The following is a 20,371-nucleotide window of genomic DNA, read 5'->3' as shown; positions in this document are numbered from 1 at the left end:
CTATCTATCTATCTATCTATCTATCTATCTATATTCTTTTCCATGTTCTTTTCCAATATGGTTTATTACAGGATATTGAATATAGTTCCCTGTGCTATATAGTAGGACCTTGTTGTTTATCCATTCTCTAGACAATAGTTTGCATCTGCTAATCCCAAACTCCCAATCCATCCCTCCCGTACCCCCCTCCCCCTTGGCAACCACAAGTCTGTTCTCTATGTGTGTGAGTCTGTTTCTGTTTCATAGATAAGTTTATTTGTGTCATATTTTAGATTCCTCATATAAGTGATATCATATGGTGTTTGTCGTTCTCTTTCTGACTTACTTCAATTAGTATGATAATCTCCGGGTCTATCCATGTTGCTGCAAATGGCATTATTTCATTCTTTCTTATAACTGAGTAGTATTCCATTTTATATATATATATATACATACCACATCTTCTTTATCCATTCATCTGTCCATGGACATATACGTTGGTAAAACCCTTTTTAAAAAATTTTTTTTGTTGTTGTCGTTTTTTTAAAATTTTATTTGGAGTATAGTTGATTTACAATGTTATATTAGTTTCAGGTGTACAGCAAAGTGAATCAGTTGTACATATACATATATCCACTCTTTTTTTTTTTTCTTTGCGGTACGCGGGCCTCTCACTGTTGTGGCTTCTCCCGTTGCGGAGCACAGGCTCCGGACGCGCAGGCTCAGCGGCCATGGCTCATGGGCCCTGCTGCTCCGCGGCATGTGGGATCTTCCCGGACTGGGGCACGAACCTGTGTCCCCTGCATCGGCAGGCGGACTCTCAACCACTGCGCCACCAGGGAAGCCCTATATCCACTCTTTTTTAGATTCTTTTCCCATATAGGCCATTACAGAATATTGAGTAGAGTTCCCTGTGCTATACAGTAGGTCCTCATTTGTTATCTATTTTATATTTAGTAGTGTGTATATGTCAATTCCAATCTCCCAATTTATCCCTACCCCCCTTACCCCCTGGTAACCATGATTTTGTTTTCTACATCTGTGACTCTACTTCTGTTTTGTAAATAAGTTCATTTGTACCCTTTTTTTTAGATTCCACATAAAAGCGATATAATATGCTATTTGTCTTTCTCTGTCTGACTTACTTTACTTAGTATGACAATCTCTAGGTCCATCCATGTTGCTGCAAATGGCATTATTTTGTTCCTTTTTTATGGCTGAGTAATATTCCATTGTATATATATGCCACATCTTCTTTATCCATTCATCTGTCCATGGACATTTAAGTTGCTTCCATGTCTTAGCTATTGTAAATAATGCTGCAATGAACATTGGGTGAATGTATCTTTTTGAATTATGGTTTTCTCAGGGTATATGCCCAGTAGTGGGATTGCTGGGTCATATGGTAGCTCTATTTTTAGTTTTTCGAGGGACCTCCATACTGTTCTCCATAGTGGCTGTACCAGTTTACATTCCCACCAACAGTGCAAGAGGGTTCACTTTTCTCCACACCCTCTCCAGCATTTATTGTTTGTAGATTTTTTGGTGATGGCCATTCTGACCAGTGTGAAGTTATACCTCATTGTAGTTTTGATTTGCATTTCTCTAATTATTAGTGATGTTGAACATCTTTTCATGTGCATCATGGCCATCTGTATGTCTTCTTTGGAGAAATGTCTATCTAGATCTTCCACCCATTTTTTTGACTGGGTTGTTTGTTTTTTTGATATTGAGCTGCCTGAGCTCTTTGTATATTTTGGAGATTAATCCCTTGTCAGTTGCTTAATTTGCAAATGTTTTCTCCCATTCTGAGGGTAGAACCCTTTTCTTTTAAACTTTAGCTTCCCCTTCAACACATACCATATAGTAGGAACTCAAAATTTACTTTTGGATTCATTCATTTAGTTAAGGTGTAGGGATAAGTATCAGCAGTGTGGTGCCACGGAATGAGCACTCTACCATTTACCAGCTGTAGGACCTTAAGCTTTTCACAATCTCTCTGCGTTGGGGTTTCTTCTTTAAAACAAAGGTGCCTAAACTAATTTTTTTTTCAAATTCCTTTCAAATCTATGATCCAGTGACCCAAAGGAGTGAATAAGAATCCTCTATGTTTCTAATTTTCCACTCATGTCTTATAGTTAGTGAATGTTCTCCCATCCTCTGGGATTTATATTTATGACTCCTCATGATGGTATATAACAAAATGATTTAGAAGAAAGAGAAGAGCTTGAATACAGTGTAGTATGTTCAGCAGAAAATTAGTAAATAAAGAATAAAAAGGCAGATTTTTTTCACAGTCTATTGTTTTTCCAGGAACAGTTACCAATGGTTTCAAAACATATTCTTCAAAGAATAACAAGCCTTTTTCTCTTTAAAGCTTTCCCTTACATATTTGCTTTATTTTTAGCTGACTAGAGGATCTGTGTGTTATACACCAAATTTCCTCAAGCTGGCCTTCTTTTAACATATGCAATTTTTCTAATCACAGTTATTTGTGAGAGCAAGACTGCACATGCTGATAGGAAAGACAGCAGTGTTGGCTAATTTTAGGAATAATTAGACCAGTCATGGCAATAAAGGATTGGTCTATGTGTGTAGGGCCTTAGAAGAAATCAGTCTGGGATAAATATGTATATAAATCTTAATATGAATAAAATTCTTAATCTAATTAGAAAAGAAATCCTAATGGGAAATGATATATAATCTGTCTCACCTTCCTACTTCACAGAGCTGTTGCAGGGACTTAATAAGACTCAACACATTGATATCAGTTGACCATGAATAACACCATAGACCTGTATCCTTAGCACTGATGCCCACTCTGGGGTAAGGAGAAGGGCACACTCTTCAGTGCCTTTTTGACACCTTAAATTGCCATTGGTGAAGACTCCCAAATCTGCATTCCAACCTTGTTTCCTACCTTGATTTCCAATTTGATGTTTCCAACTGTCTATCAGGAATCACACATATGATAGTGAATCCCACCATCATTACCAAGTCAATAGAATCATAGTCAAATTGATCACCTTTCTCCTACCCCAATTGTTTTTCTTCCTGAACTTCCTAATTTTTCTCCAAGCCAGTTTTTCCCAGTGCAAACCAGAAAAGGAAAGATGTCTTAGGCTTTGCCTAAAGTGATCTAAACCTCCAAGTTGGAACAGCATCTAGAAAGAAAATAACTAGTTAGGGTCTGGGAAGTTGGAGAGGTGAGGCAGGAAGGGAGCTGGAGACAGAAAGCTTTGGAAACTGAAGGATTCTAAAGCAAGGAAAAGCACAATGGAATTGAAGGTCAGTTCAGGAACTAATTACACAAATTTGGTTCATCTGTTTCCCCCTCCTTATGTGGCTCAAGCAACTTCTGGGGGCTAGAATCTTATTTTTAAAGGGACCAGAAGGTATAGTAAAATTTCTGTTAACTATAAACACTTGTTTTTGAAATCTCAAAGGCTTGAAGCCATTTTGGAATCTTTAGTCCCCCAAATATTCTACCAACTAAACAGTACCCAACAAATGCTTGTTAGAATGAATGGACGAAAGCCCTATTGATGCTTCCTTCCCTAGGCCTTTTGTACTCACCCTTCCTACCCAATTCCCACGGTTAGCCGAGCCCCAAATCTCCCCTTTAGTATTCGAGGCCCTCCAAAATTTATTTCCAACTTATCTTTCCCTACTGCTTATCAAGATCTTCCCACTTATGTTAATCAGTCTCCATTCACTGTCTCCCGGTCATGTTCATTCTTTTGTTTCTTTACTCTTCCTTGTGCATACCCTCTCCCCTCATTTCAACTTAATCCAATATCCTTTAAGACTCAGTCCTATCACCTCTATGAAACCTTCTACATGCACTTCAGTGAAGATGAATCTCATCTTTCTTTAAATTTCTATTGTAATTCCTGCTGTATTAGCACTTAATCTTTATTTTTTCTCCTTAACGGTGTATGTGTCTTGACTTCCTAGAAGATGTGTGTGTCTTTGAGGGTAAAGACTATGCATTACACTTCTTTTGTGTTACCCACAATGTTTAGCAAAAAAGGTTATTGAATGAATGATTCATGTTAAGTACAGAAATAGAGAAAAAGGGGATGATAATGAATAATATAAGCCTGTTTCACTTTATTATTCAAGAGATCAGCAAAGCACCTTAAAGACTGACAATATCCTTGACATCCCAAGTTTATAATAATAACACAATGTATACAAAGATGATACACAAATATATACAAAGATTACTGTATATATCATCTTTACAATATGTAATTGTATATAAAAGACAGAGGAGGGAATTTTCTAAAATAAGGATTTAATAGTTGAAACCAATTCGACATAAAAAAACCTTTTTTCTTACAAACATATTTGAGAATTTGTAAAGGGATTTATGCTTTTTGGATTTTAGAATGAATCTATTAGGCTTCTAATAAAAGATAAAATGGCCCCTGAAACAAGTGTTTTTTTTGATAAAGGTCTATCCAATGAACTTCTAATGAGATAACTATTGTTTTACTTCTTTCAAAACTTGAAATAAAATCACTGCCATTGAATGCAGATTTTGAGGGCAGTGATCTAATTATCCTCACGTATCCCAAGGAACAATTTAAAACTTTGATAACTAAAGTCTTGGAAGAAACAATCCACTGAAGGCAAGAAATATTTTGAGGCTATTACTTGTTAGCAAGGTAAATTAGATGAAACTTGTAATTGTTACAAATATTATTCTTCACATAGGTAAACTTTAAATTAGAAAAATGTTATCTGAACATTTCTGAAGTAGAGACTGGTCTATTGGTCTGAGGATTATAAAATAATAATAAAATTAGTTTATTCTGAATAAAATACTAATCTTGAACCACTTCATGAAATTGACATGCATGCATTTGATAGCTCATTTTCCTTTTTTTCTTTCTCATTTTTTTCTCCTTAACATTTCCTAAATGTCATAATACACATTAAGAATCATGATGCCTCCCCTGTATTTCTGAAATCATTATCTTGGATATTATCGAACAATTTCAAACATTTGAAATGCTGACATTGATTGATAAAGTTATTCATAATACATGTGTTTTGCTGATTTAATTACTTTGGGGTTAAATGTAGAAGCATTTTAAATGGTGTGCTCTGATATAGTTCAATTATTGAAAACAAATCAAACAAGGAATATGTTTCAAAAAAGAAAGATGATAAAAGGACATCATTTCTGTGAAAAAGTTTATTTTTAAATGCAGAATATTTATAAATTAATGGCACACAGAAACAATGAATTCCTTGTCCTTTCTCTTTAAATATCAGCATCATCAAATATTAAGTGTCTGTAAATATCTACTGTAATTGATCTCATGCTTTTCCTTGACCTTGATACATAGTTGCATGTTTCCCTAAAGAGCTAAATACCTGTTCAGTCCTTCTGCTTTGCTGGCTAACTGATTTCTTCCTGTTACTAAATCACTTGTTCCCCAAACTCTTTTCCCTCTAGGATTTAACCTCTCTTCTCAAAAGTTCCTGTATGTGCCATAGCCTATCATACTAATGCTGTCTGCAAGACTTGTCAGTAAAACATGCCTGCAGCTTTCAATGCACATCCAAACTGCATAATAGTCAGTTCACGTCGGGAGATGATGTAAGATGAAGTTTCAGGGCTGTGACGAAGAGGTCTTCAAATCTAAATAGCTTCTGCAAGGCAAATGGTTGTGTGTTTCTCAGATAATTGTAATCCCTGAAATCAAACCACCTCGCAGGTGTGCAATGACATGGTTATCAAATGTTTTAAATGATTTCTTGAGCATCCGAGCTGAGGAGAATGGCAGGTTTAGATTTGTTCAAAATTCATATTTGTCATTCAGCCTCTGAACCATCTTGTTTCCATCATTTGGAATGGGGCTATACAGATGGCAACCCACTGAAATGCCTTTTTCTTTTCCCAGAGAGAGACTGCTGTCCTAGAATTATAGCAGCATATTAAAGAAAACAATTACATCCTTTAAAAATAAATTTCCCAGCTCCCATGGGATGTTATCTTGGGAAAACTTGATACTTTATTAAAAAAACAAAAAGAGCTCATACACAACAATATCTCATGTCAGTTAAGTGCTTAGAGCAGAAGTTTCCTTTGGTGAATCTTATATGTTTCTAGTGGGAATTTTAAGTTTATTTTGCTTAAATATTTCAAGTAAGATTAAATTATGTAATTAATAAGAGCAATTCTAAGATGTTTTTCCAAACATAAACAGGTATTTTGATTTTGAGGACTACAATGCTGAAAATATGGATCTGCCCTGAGTGCTTGTTCACCATTAGTGAGAAAAATAACAAATTGAACTTAGGAGTTAATGTCTTTTTAAAAAGTTTAAAAAGTTGCCTTGGATGACTATCTGTTTCATTCTTTAATGTTGGTGCTTAATCTATTGTAATAAAGATTTCTGTTTTTTTTTAACTGTAAAATGGATAATGGAGTATAAAGCATGCTAATTTCTTTCTCAGTTACCCACACATATGGGGAACACAACTGTTCAAGTCAAAAGAGCTGGATCAGTACTGATGATAGGGTGGCAGCGTCTCCTAATCACAGGCAGAGAACACTAGAAATGATTAGAAATGCATGGGAGCCTTTCCTCTTTTGTGCTTTTTTTCTGTCATGGCACTAACTGTGCTATTTTGTAGTTGTTGGTTTATGGGCATGCCTCTTGCATAGACTGTGTGCTTCTTGAAGGTAAGGACCCTGCTTTTCTTTTTTCCTTTTTTTTTTTTTTAAATTGAAGTATAATTGATTTGCAATGTTATATTTAACATTGGTTTTCATCTTCATTAACCCCCTCACTTAGCACAGTGACTACCATGATATTAGGGGCTGAAATAGGCCTGCCGATTGAACACCTTGTGTTATAAAGACCCATGAGAACAGTGACTCTGTTGACTTCATTTTTATCTCTTGAGCGTCTAGTACACTTCCTGGCTAAATGAATGTGAAATAGGTGAAACCAAAGCTTTATATTTTGTGAATAACTTGTATATACATCACCTTATTTCAGCCTTTCATAAGCTTCATGGACTAGTAGATAGGGTAGTTTATTATTATCCCCATTTTCTAGATGGGGAGACAAAGATCCAGAGAGATGAATTAACTTACTAAAATTAACTTAACTTACTAAAACTTATAACTATTTAGTGAAAACGGGGTAAGGGAGCTCATCTATTGTCAGTAATTGCCCTTAAGAATAGGTCTTGAGCTCACAGACATAGAAAACAAACTTATGGTTACCAAAGGGGAAAGGGGAGGGGAGCGAAGGATAAATTGGAGTTTGGGATTAACAGACACACACTACTATATATAAAATAGATAAACAGGTCCTACTGTATAGCACAGGGAACTATATTCAATATCTTGTAATAACCTATTATGGAAAAGAATCTGAAAAAGAATATATATATGTATATCTGAATCACTTTGCTGTACACCTGAAGCTAACACAAAATTGTAAATCAACTATACTTCCATTTAAAAAAAGAGAAAAATAAGAAAAAAATAGGTCTTGAGGTAATCTGCTCCCACTTCTAAACAGGGAAAAGAATGTTGCTGTGATTGCACATGGGTATTGGCAAGTACTTACTCCTCAGAGAGATTTGAGTGTCTGTGTGTGTTTGGTGACATTCTTTCAGCTCCTTCAAAGATGTGAAGACTGATTATTTATACATCATCTAGTGTTTAACAATTTCTTTTACACAATCTTTGTAACATGCTAACTAATATAAATAAGGCCTCTTTTCCCTTAAGGCGGCGGAATATTTCCCACAGCTTTTCCAATCTAACTTTTGGTGCAATGCTCAACAGCAGACAATCTAAATGGCAGTGTGGGGACTTCCCTGGTGGTCCAGTGGTTAAGACTCTGTGCTCTCAATGCAGGGGGCCTGGGTTTGATCCCTGGTCAGGGAACTAGATCCCACATGCCGCAACTAAAGTTCCTGCATGCTGCAACTAAAAGATCCCACACACAGCTACGAAGATCCCACGTGCCGCAACTAAGACCTGATGCAGCTAAATAAATAATATTAAGAAAAAGATAAAATAAATGGCAGTGTGATCATGGAACTGATACTCTAGGGTTGCAAAACTATCCCAATGTTTGATTAAAAAAATTAGTGTCAGAACATTCTGGAAAAATATTTTAATTCATGTTAAAGAGGACTGCAACTGAGTATTTTCAGAAAAGCAAAGCTTTGGGAAGATAATATAAAATAACTTTTTTACACTTATTGCTAAAGGACTCTAAAGTATACTCTCCCTAAAGTAGCCCATGCTCTGCTTCATCCTAACTTGTAATGGTTTTCCAATAATACAGTAGCTTGATGTTGTCATTTTAAGTGGAAATCCACTCTGATCAAATCTTAAGTTGCTACTCCAGTGTTTGATGAACTCCAGACATTTGTGCCTGCTGCTCTTTTTTCATTGATTAAAAACCTCCTGGCAGGGCTTCCCTGGTGGTGCGGTGGTTGCGAGTCCACCTGCCGATGCAGGGGACATGGGTTCGTGCCGCGGTCTGGGAAGATCCCACATGCCGCGGAGCGGCTGGGCCCGTGAGCCATGGCCGCTGAGCCTGCACGTCCGGAGCCTGTGCTCCGCAACGGGAGAGGCCCGCGTACTGCAAAAAAAAAAAAAAAAACCTCCTGGCAGGTCACACGATCTTATCCTATTCAGCAATCAAAAAGCATCTGGGTCACTGCCAACATGCGGGAGGAAAGAGAAACGGATGTGATTACCTGTTAAAATTAGTGAGCTTTATATCTAGAGGCCCTAGTGGATGGAGATATTTTGCTACCTTCTGAGTTCTTCCTTTGAATAAATTTTAAATGTGTTACATGAGGATTATTAAAGATGCTCTTTATTTCAGAGTCTTCCTAAGATCTTCCTCACATTGAGTACAACTCCTGGAGTCTTAAACCTATTTTGCTTTTCTAGGAATCAATCTTTTTCTGGGGGATGGAAGGTGGAAGGGTAAGTAAAGTTAACAGCTGTTTCCTTCTTCCTTCCCTTCATCCATCCATCCATCTTTCCTTCCTTCCTCCTTCCCTTCTTTCTTTCCTTCCTTCCTTCCTTCTTTTCTTTCTTTATTAGGAGCAGCCCTAGCAGGAAACACACAAACCAAAACCACTCCAAGAAAACCCAAACAATAACACCTGTCCAGGTCTTTGTTGGTAAAGTCTTGAGTTGCCCTACAGGGCAAGGATGGATAGAAGTTTATACTTGCTGTCAATTTGGTGAGTGGTTATTGCTGGATAGGAAGAGGTTCCTTAAGACTGTGGTCAGGGAGGTGGCGATACTACTGTTGGTGGGAGGTATATGCTGGGGACGGATCAAAAAAGATCCTCGGTCTTGCCTTGAGAGGACAGTGAGGATCCCCTGGGGTAAATCGTAGAGTCAGTGGAGGCATGGAGAAACCATGGCTGAAAGGCAGGTCTGTCACCTTGCTTCCTGCCATATACTCTACGGAGCACTGGCACCTGGCAGATGGTAGAGAATCAGAATTCAATGGCATCATTGGATAGCAGAATCATCAGTAACGATGGTGTCCACCAGATATTAAGGATTAGCCATTCTCTCTCATTTTCTTGTGACTTAGTATAAGCTCTGAGATTCCTATAAAAGCTGATAGGGGTGGAAGCTCCAAGAATGACTGATAGTGAGTGAGTGCCCTGTCAACTAGGAATATGAGAGCTCAGAACTAAGTTGGACTTAATTTAAAAAACAAAACCAAAAAATGTGCTATTTCTTGTACTAAAGCAATCAGGAACAAATTCATGCCTATCACAAATACATTTAAAAAATGGAAGGATGCATCTAACCTCTGGGAAGTGGGATGGGGTTCAGAGGAGCTTTCACTTTTTACTTACAATGTATGTGTGTATGTGTGTGTATCTGGGGGCAAGGATAATAATACTTTCAAAACAAAAACAAAAGTCAATTTGGGTTGAGAAGAGGATCTGGAGATGCACAGATATCTTCAAAGTCATCTGGATCAGCCCTAAGCCTGATGCATATTCCTAGGATGACTTAGAGCCTGGAAGCCCTAAATTCAGACATAGCTTTGAAAGGGATAAACTAGGAGAATAGCTTTGAAGGGGATAAACTAGGAGAAAAGCAAAAGCATATGATCTCTTCTACTCATTATCCAATTCCACAAAGAATGTTTGCAAGGATGAATATTTTATACTGTTTCATAAAATGCAACTATATCACCAATTAAATACCACTTATTAATTTATTCAACATTTAACGAATATTTCTTGGTAGCCTATTATGTGCCAGGCACTTTTCTAGGCACTTAGGATACATAGCATAATAAAAATAAATGAATTAATTCTGCTCCTTCTGCCCATTTTAATTGGCTATTTTTTGTGTGCCTCCACACTGTTGGTATGGGGCGTATCATTCTACTGTATTGTTTATCACATTTTATTAAAGTAATCAGTTTATGCAATTTGGGTTGAAAACAGCTTTTATAACATAAAAGCAGAAAATGTGAAAAGATGAGAATAATGGATTTGGCTGAATAAAAGTTAAAACTGCACAGAAAAAAAATAAAACATCAAGGAAAATGATAAGGTAGGAGAAATATTTGCAACATAAATGACACACAGGTTTCTATCTGTAATACATAAAGAGTTCTTCCAGGACACTAAGCAACAAATCAATAACCAATTGAAAAATCTCCAAAGGGCACAAACAGAAAATGTATTAAAGGAGAAATACATAGCTAATAAATATATTTAAACATTTTAAACATTTATGCTCACTAGTAACCAAGGAAATGTAAATCTAAGCAGCAAGATACTATCTCTAGCTATCAAATTGGCAAAGACTAAAATTTTTAAATCTCCAGTTCTAATTCTTTAACAGTTTCCCAAACTTCATACTGTTGACATTTGGGGCAGGATCATTCTTTGTTGTGGAGGGCTGTCCTGTGCATTGTAAGATGTTTAGCAGCATCCCTGCCCTCTACCCACTAGATGCCAGTAACATCCCCTTCCTGTTGTGACAGCCAAAAATGTCTCCAGGAATTACCAAATGTCTTCTGGGAGGCAAGATTGCCCTGAGTTGAGAACCACTGCTCTAAACTTACGGAGGTACTTGGCCTTCTTCCCACTCACTGTCACCTCTCTTACTTTCATACCTGTGCACATTAATTTTTTTTTTCTTCTGCAAAAAGCGTTATTGTTTCCATTTGTTCCAAGGCTTGGGAGAGGGCTCCAGGGCGGTTAAAAAGCTGCCTAGTGGCTGCAGAGCAGGGCTTCAGGCAGAAGCTCTGACGCCAGAGGGGCTCCTCAGAGGCCGGTAGACTTCAGAGACTCCTGTTCTTGCTCAAGGGTGAGCCTTTCAAAGAGATACTCGCCCAGCACAGCCTGCGGACCAGCCAGCCTGCGGAGGTTGGTCAGGTGGTCGCCCATCTTCTTGATGAGTTTCACCTGCTCCTCCAGGAAGTAGCTCTCCAGGAAGTCACAGAGCTGGGGATCTGCGCGGGCAGAACCCAGGGCATGCAGATCCAAAAGCGTCTGATTCAGGTTCTTCATGAGCAGGATGGCTTCCATAGCATCCTGGGTTTTACTCTGCTCATTTCGGGAGACTTCTGCACGTCTTGGAGGAAGGCACGGCCGCCGTGCTGGTTTTGCATTTTCAAGAGATGCTGGGCACCCTTGAGCTTCTCCTCGGCCAATTCATGGAAAAATTGGCCTCCACAGCCACATCGTCCTGGTGGAAATAGGAGCCCAGAGAGAGGTAAGTGCAGGAGGCACACAGATGCATGTTGGTTAGGCGGCTGATTGCGGCCTCCACCTCGATGGAATAATTCTGATGAATCTGGGAGCTCATGGTTGAAGGGTAATAAGGAGCTAAGTTCAAAAAATAATGTTGGCTTGTCCTGGAGGCCGAGGATAGCTGAGTTGCTGGTTCTGAAGGTTGCGACTGGAAAAAAGTTTGGAGGGTGATCGGAGGCTGGAGGAAGGGGCTGTCCCTGGCTCTGTTCCATCCAAACACTGTTGAAGCAAGAGACAGATCCCCAGGAGTGCTGAGCGCACTGCTCAGATCTATGCATATTCTTGCTCCTGTACATTTCCTTTCCTACTCTTATCATCTTTCATGTTTCTGTTGAGGCTTTTGAGAAACTTTCCATGACCTCTCAAGATGAGTTCCCATCACGCCCTGCATTTACCCTGATCTCAGCACTTTTTACAGTCTTCTACTTTATGTAATTATTAGCCAGTCTCTTTTAATAGAATGTAAACTCCCCATAGGCCCATCCTAGCAACTTTTGCCTTTGTGGGCCTCTTTCTCCATAACAAATATTAAAATTATATTTTATGACTGCATTAGTATAAAGACTAATACAATCCAGCCAGGATTATATTCATTTTTTTCCTTCTCATCCTAAAGGAAATTAAAATATTTTGTAGACCCCTAAAAAGTATTGTGGGTCTTAGGCACTGTGTTCACCATGCCTAATGGATAAGCTGGCCCTGGCTTCAAAAAGATGAACAGTGCCTGTCTTGGTCACTACTGTACACCCAATGCCTAGTACTAAGTAGCTGTTTAGTAAACATTTCTCAAATGAATAAAAGGATTAAAATTTTACTAAACAGGAAGTATTTCTAAATACTTGAACTGCAAAAGACTTCAAATAAATTTCACCAAGTCAAGATATACTCATTTCATTAGATTTTGTTCCTAAATTCATTTGTGCTCTAGTTTTGACCTACTCGAAAAATGTTCTGCATTCTCTCATCATATTTATTATTAAAATATTTCTGATATGATTTAAAAAAAATTTAAACAGATCCTTGATCAGCTAGCTTTCTACTTCATTCTGATCAAATACCTGTGGTTAAACTGAAAATATAGGCCCATGGTATATATCAGATTACTTTATGTGGATTCTTCCATAATTTTTCTACTGGCTTTCTTTTATTTTGAAAAATATGGCTATAATATTTAAATTTGCAAGTCTGGTAGGATGTGTAAGAGTTAACTGATAATTAAGAGTCCATTTTGCTTTGCTGGTACTTAGAATTGTGGTTTTTGATAGTTTTACGAATTTGCAATTTTGTCAGTTTACCTAAGGGGTCATCAAGCACTGCCGTATTGATCTATGCTGACCAGCATATAGTCCCTGCCCTCAAGGAGTTCAAAGATTAGTGCTGTTCTTCAAACAGTTTCCTTTCTGGGATTAAAATGCATGCTTACAGTTAGCCCTCCTTATCCACAGTTTCCAAATCTGTGGATTCAACCAACAGTGGATGAAAAATAGTCAGAGAAAAGAATTCCAGAAAGTTCCAAAAAGCAAAACTTGAATTTACTGTACACTGGCAAGTATTTACATAGCTTTTACATTGCATTTACAACTATTTACATAGCGTTTACATTGTATTAGCTATTATAAGTAATCTAGAGATGATTTAAAGTGTACAGGAGGATGTGCATAGGTTATATGCAAATACTATGCTATTTTTAAAAAATAAATTTATTTATTTATTTTTGGCTGCATTGGGTCTTCATTGCTGTGCAGGCTTCTCATTACAGTGGCTTCTCTTGTTGTAGAGCACACGCTTTAGGTGTGCGGGCTTCAGTAGTTGTGGCACGCGGGCTCAGTAGTTGTGGCTTGCGGGCTCTAGAGCGCAGGCTCGGTAGTTGTGGCACACGGGCTTAGTTGCTCCGCGGCATGTGGGATCTTCCCGGACCAGCGATCGAACCCGTGTCCCCCGCATTGGCAGGTGGATTCTTAACCACTGTGCCACCAGGGAAGTCCCACTATGCTATTTTATATAAGGGACTTGAGCATCCTCTGATTTTGGTAACTGTGGGGTGTGGGTGGGGTTCCCCAATCCCCTGTGGATACCGAGGGACAACTGTACATTAGTAATCAAAGGCCTACTAGGTATTTGTGGAATAAAAGCAAAATAATTGATAGTCTTGGGAGAAGAGTGCATCACAGGCATGTTTAAGCCAAGCAAACTACTCCTGTTCTGCTCTACAGCATATCTTTCTAGCGATAGAATATTTATGTCCTCCTGCTCTGTTAGCCACTGTTCAAAATGTCTTTCTACAACTAAGAGTCATGACGTTGTCCTTCTTGAATTAAATATACTTTTGTAACACGTTGCAGTTCCCATGAGGACAGATATTATTCAGTGATAGCATTTTAGGTTGTGTGATTTGTGATGACATGGCCGAAAACTCTTTTGTTTCATTAATAACATTTTTCCCTTTGTAGGATAATCTTTAAACAGGTTTCCCACCGTGTATTAAATCCAGCTAAAGGATGTGGTTTCAAGTTTGATTCCACAAAGGATGTGGCTTAATTTGGTTTCTATGAATCAGTTGTCACCTCAGTTAAGCCTTCCCTAAGCCTGTTGGTCAGAATCAATTGCTTTGGGACTTCCCTGGTGGCACAGTGGTTAAGAATCAGCCTGCCAATGGAGGGGACACAGGTTTGATCCCTGGTCTGGGAAGATCCTACATGCCGCAGAGCAACTAAGCCCGTGTGCCACAACTACTGAGCCTATGCTCTAGAGCCCACAAGCCACAACTACTGAGCCCGTGAGCCACAACTACTGAAGTCTGCGAGCCTAGAACCCTTGCTCCGCAACAAGAGGAGCTACCACAATGAGAAGCCCGCACACCGCAAGGAAGAGAAGCCCCTGCTTGCCACAACTAGAGAAAGGCCGCACCCAGCAACAAAGACCCAATGCAGCCAAAAATAAATAAACAAGTTAATTAATTTTTTAAAAAAGAAGAATCAATTGCTTCTTTCCCTGAGCTCTCCCAGTAGGGTATTTTTATCTCTAGTATTTAGTTACTTGCCTAATTGTCTTATCTGTTACTAGAAGGAAGAAGGGATTCTCTTATTCCTCTCTATGCTCCCCTAAGCACCTAGCATATGCCTTGTACATAGTAGGTCTCAAAACATTTTTGCTGGATTAAAAATATTTTCATAGAAGAAATAGAATTTGTAATACCCATGATATCCTGAGACCTTAATGCACTTTAACAGTATGGGTATGTGAGTGTATTTGGTGGAACTCCTGTGTGAAATCTGCCTAGATTTTTTTTTTTTTCAAACAGGATTTTCATCAGCCAGGCAGCTTTTAGTGTTCAAAACCTTATCACTACAGGCAGTAAATTTCTTTGAAAATGCCAAGTGAGGGTCATTGGGCTAATGGATTTATTCACTATGATATTCTAGGAAATTATGCCATCCAACTTGCCAGAAATTGTTTCAAGGTCAAATACTGAAATATCTAAGTAGATTACAAGGGTGCCTGGAAGATTCTTTTTTGATAGTCTCGCCTATTTCTACATCTCTATTACCAACTCTGATTACATATTTCTATTATCCAATGTTCAGATGTACTTTCTTTACCATTCTTTCTATTTATAATTAGGATCCAGCACTTACTTGAATTTTCAGCTCACTGGATATTTCAGAAAATTTTACCCTTTGAGCAGCACTTCTTTGGCCCTAAAAACCGAGGAATAAAACCAGGAGGATGAAATAGTAACACTTCATTTGGAAATGGCTTCCTCTAGAGCAAGTGAACTCTGATTGGGAATTAGAATATGATCACACAGGTGCACTGAACGGGCTGAACAAACTCTCTTCTTACTGACAGATGTGTAATGATTGGCAAGTATTAAGACAATGGAAAATACAGCTCTCCCTCTGTCAGATCCTCTGAAAACATTATCCCTCCCTGGCCACTTCCTGTCCAGTTATTCACTCAAGACAGGTCTTCAATCACCTGGCCAATTATAAAACACACCACTAGCTACCTGATTACTCTCTGGCTTCCTATTTACTTTGACAGATCTCTGATCATTGGGTTCATTAAAGGAAAAAACACCATCATAGAAAGACATTAAGTGTATAACAAAGGCCCCAGCTTAAGTGTAAGTGGTGCTCAAGTATGTTTCAAAATGCCCCAATAGACTGTATATATATTCCGTGAAGGCAGAGGCCATCTCTCTTATAATTTCTGAGCTACACCTCTGTCTTCATTGTCACTTTTGGGCTTATTGGTTTGACATTTCTCCTGTTTGTTTGTTTTTTCTTGGTGCAACATTTTATTATTTTTTTAATTAAAAAATTTTTTAATTGAAGCGTAGTTGATTTACAGTATTATATTAGCTTCAGGTAACAACATGGTGATTCAAAAGTTTTATAGATTATACTCAATTTAAAGTTATTATAAAATATTGGCTATATTCCTTGTGCTGTACAATACATCCTTGTAGCTTATTTTATACATAGTAGTTTGTATCTCTTAATCCCCTACCTTTGTCCCTCCCCGCTTCCCTCCCTCAGCTGGTAACCACTAGTTTTCTATATCTGTGAGTCTGTTTCTGTTTTGCTACATACATTCATTTATTTCTCCAGTTTAATTCCACACCTCGTTTTGGCTTCGTTTGATTCCACATGACTTCCTTGAACTCCATACTCCATGTGTTACTGGCACTTTGGGGAATCAAGGAGGAAGAGTGCTAGATGGGGCAGGGGGGATGGAGGGCCACAAAGTAGGGGAGATAAGAGGTCAGCAGCTTTCAGACATATGATGATAAGGGGATAGAGAATCAGTGAGGGATGTATTTGGGGATGAGATTTCACGTCTGCAGCCACAGACCCCCACCCCAGGAATCCTTGGATTTTAGGGAGGGTGCTGGACTTTTCATTGTATAAGTAATGGTGATTTACATCATTTTATAGTTGGATATTACATGAAAAGAGTGGCTTCAGAAGATTGGAGAACTTGGCAGCATTTGGGTATTCGAGCAGTTTTTGTTTTTTTAATTGTTATTCAAGTCAAGAATTCTGTTGTCTTCTAGCAATTGTTTTTTATATACAGCTGTGTTTGTTAAAAATCCTGGGTTGGATTTTAACCTGGTTGAAGAGGAAAATCAAAGAGGGAGGCAGAGAAGCCTTTCTTTACCTCTGTGCCAAGGGAGTATATGAGAATTTTAACACAAGATGTAGTCCTGGATTTGATTCGGGAAAATACCAGAGAAGGCTATAACTGAGTTCCTATAAAGAAATAAGTTCTTTAATTCAATGTCATCTTTTACTTACCAAGAAGACCATGCCATCACAATGTGCCAGAAAAGTAGAATTCTGTTATGTTTACCTTGAAGTGCTGGGTGAAATGAAGTCATTGGCAAGCGCTATTTATTTTTTAAAGGCAAGCACAAGAAAAATAATAAAACTCAAACCTCTACATTTCTATTGATCACAGGATGCAGATCTTATTCATTGTCTCTTTATCTGTCAAGAAATGGGAACATATAGTTTTTAAAAATGTTAAAACTTTGATCTCGTTTTCTTCTCTGCCTCTCCAGTAAATTCTCTGAGTATTTGAAAAGGTGGAAAGATTAGAGAAAACTTTCTTTTGATGTCTAGACACTATTTGGTTAGAATCATAGCAAACATGTTTTGTTTTTGAAGAAGCAGTGCAGAATACGGTGTCAATGCTGGGATAAATTATACAATGGGAATACAGAAGTGTTACATAGCATCTTCAGACACTAACACTTGGAGTTTGTAATAAATTTGGGGAAAACACATTTATTAAGTTAAGCAATAAATTGTAAGAACTAGACTTAATTGTGGTCTGTAACATGTTCAACCAAACAATAAATATGCTTGTAAGGTGAAATGGTTTAATTCTATATGTTAATTCTCAATATGTTAGTTATATGGATTTCTGTGCAGGAAGAAGTACTAGACCAAAATATAATCTGGTAGTAAACTAGATATGAGAAATCATAAAGTTTTTATATCTATTGATTATTTTCAAAGTGGAAGGGATGTTGTGTCTGCTATTAGGTAATGTTTGGTCCTTGTTTCTTGTTTTACGTGTCGGGGGTTGGTTATCACAAAGGCTTGCTTTGGGGTCTGGAGGAAACAGAGATGCCTGAGTTTATACTGTTCAGCCATTGTGTTTCACAGTGGCTTCAGGGAGAAAATAATAATTCCTGTGATGACCTGGTAGTTTCTCGTCTATGCAAGTCTAAGAAATTTGGACGGGGGCACTATGTGTCAGTCACTATTTTGTGTTTAAGAGATTCAGTGATGATCAACCACCTATATATTCAAGGGAAAAGAGCAGAGGCATGGACTCAATTATTGAAGCCCAGTCCTCCATGTGCTGAAAATCAAAGGCCCACATAGAATTAGAGATATAATTTTTCCTCTTTTCATAGGAAAGGGGAATGTGAGGCAATTTATTAAAATAACCTGTAAAATGTCCTCAAGCAATTGAGGGTGGTTGTTAGCTTTTTTGACAGGAAAATTATTTTTCTATCTGTATTATGATGTGAAGGTTATCTTCATCTGGGAGATTTTGTAATTCTGCATTGATCGAGAGACTGTTACTTATTTTTAAAACTAGTGTATGCAAATTATGATTAAATTCCTGAGGATTTAATCTTTTGAATATCATTTTAAAAATAGGAATGATGGCACACTGAGATGATAATTAACTCATTATGAATAATTTATTTTATACCTTGAAACTCGGCATAGAGCAAAGTTGTTGTTACCTAAATTTTCAAGCAGATTCTAGTCAAGATAGGAGTAAGTTCAAGTCCTATGTGTAGTATTGCATATTAAGTGAGAAATCTCATTACAGGAGTCCTGCATTTAATGTCTCTTAATTTATAATATTCATGCTAAAAGTTCCCAGCTTGGGACCCTGAAAGAATTATAATGTCCAAATAGTGTTTTTATAGTATATATATTTTAATTATTTTAGCTTTCCTGAAAAATATAACCAAATCTACTTTGACTTTGGTAGCTTTTATATTTTAAAAGTTTACAGCAATTATAATTATTCTTTTTTAAGCTGGTGAGTGACTATAACCAGCTTCTGATTACAGATTTCAAATAATCAAGGCCATTAGACATCATAGGATTTGCCAGGATCAAACTGCATGTCATTCGTGGATTATATTAAATTCTGATGTCAAGGAGGAATGCCTTGATCCACTGTTTGTCTATTTATTTATTTTATCTTTATGCATTTTGTTTAACTATTTAGCACTTACTATGTGCCCAACAATATTCCAAGTATTTATAATGACCCTATGAGGCAAGCACTATTATGATCCTCGTTTTATTGAGGAGGAGTGTGGTTTAGTAAAAATAGTATGAATTTTAGCATGAAACGGACTTAGATTAAATCCTGAATCCACCACCTACTAACAATGTTGCCATGGGTATTTAACGTGTACTTAAGTCTCTAAGCCTCAATTTCCTTTACACAAAATAAGGGAAGATACTCACTACCTTCCAGGGTTATTGTGAACTTTAAATAAGAATATTGGAAAGCACCTAGCACAGTTTCTGGCATATCAAAACTTCTCAATACAGTTTAATTTTCTTCCCATTCACTTTAGCCTTGTGTTAGTCAGAACTCTTAGTTACAAGTGATGGAAATCCACATCAAACAGCCTTAAAAAAAAAAAAAAGGAATATGTTCATTCATTTAACTGGGAAATTCAAGGGGTTCCACCAATATCATTAGAATGTCTTTCTTTCTCTTGGCACTGCCCTCCACTGTTTTGGCTTATTTTCAGGCAGACTATCAATCCTTTTAAAATCTTAATCGGCTTTTTGCCAGTTTACATCTGGTCGGTTTCATGGTCTGGTAACCAAAGACACATTTCTCTTAGAGTCATAGACCTTGAATCTGGGCCTCAGAATTTCTGCCTTTACGCAACAAACCAAGATGTTATGCTCATTGACACAGCCCTTAGTTAAATGGCATCTTGTTCTTTCTTGGAACAAGTTATAGTAGGTTAGGGTATGATGGGGGTGCAGTTAATCTGCTCCTTGCCCAAGGCAGAATCCTAATAGACTGTTCTTTAAAATGCAGATAATTGTGCTCTCTGTCACATAGGGAACTCACAGGCTAAGGTCTCTGGTAGGGAGCTAGGGGATCAGTACTGGTCTTATCTCCTGCTATATCTGCTATTCCCCAAAACTTGTTCACACTACGTTTAGCTTGGAGCAGAGTACACATACAGTACTTCCAACCTGGTAAGATTCATGATTATCTATCTGTCAGCCATTTTGTATTTCAGGTCATAAGCTGAAAGTATCTCTATTTTCTCCCCTGTCCTCTTTCAGACATACCAGCTTGGACCATACATTTTACCCTCCTTGAATAGGCACTTATTCAAGAACAAAGGCAGTAGGCAATGAAATCCAATATCTTAAAGTATTTATATCAAGCCCCTAAACTTTGGTAAGCCCAAGGTCTGAGTCCTAAGATGCAACAGGGGCAGTTTAATAAACTACTGCAAAATAAGAGTTTGCCAATTTCATGGCTGGAGACAGGAGAATTGAGTGTCCCACGTTTCAGT

At 37.7% G+C, this 20,371-nt stretch overlaps 1 long non-coding RNA gene and 1 pseudogene across 1 annotated transcript in view; one reads left to right on the top strand and one right to left on the bottom strand.

The window, feature by feature from the left end:
- The window catches only part of LOC113609062 (uncharacterized), a 170,894-nt gene that overhangs the window by 102,123 nt on the left and 48,400 nt on the right, over positions 1 to 20,371 (top strand). The window lies entirely within an intron of this gene.
- Positions 11,165 to 11,833, bottom strand: LOC113609061 (ferritin light chain pseudogene; annotated as a pseudogene).

Source organism: Aethalodelphis obliquidens, unplaced genomic scaffold (assembly GCF_003676395.1).
Source record: "Aethalodelphis obliquidens isolate GAN/ISIS:26980383/991018 unplaced genomic scaffold, ASM367639v1 scaffold54, whole genome shotgun sequence".
NCBI classification, from domain to species: domain Eukaryota; kingdom Metazoa; phylum Chordata; class Mammalia; order Artiodactyla; family Delphinidae; genus Aethalodelphis; species Aethalodelphis obliquidens.
Note: the sequence above shows the minus strand (reverse complement) of the source record. Positions and strands in the feature narration are given on the sequence as shown.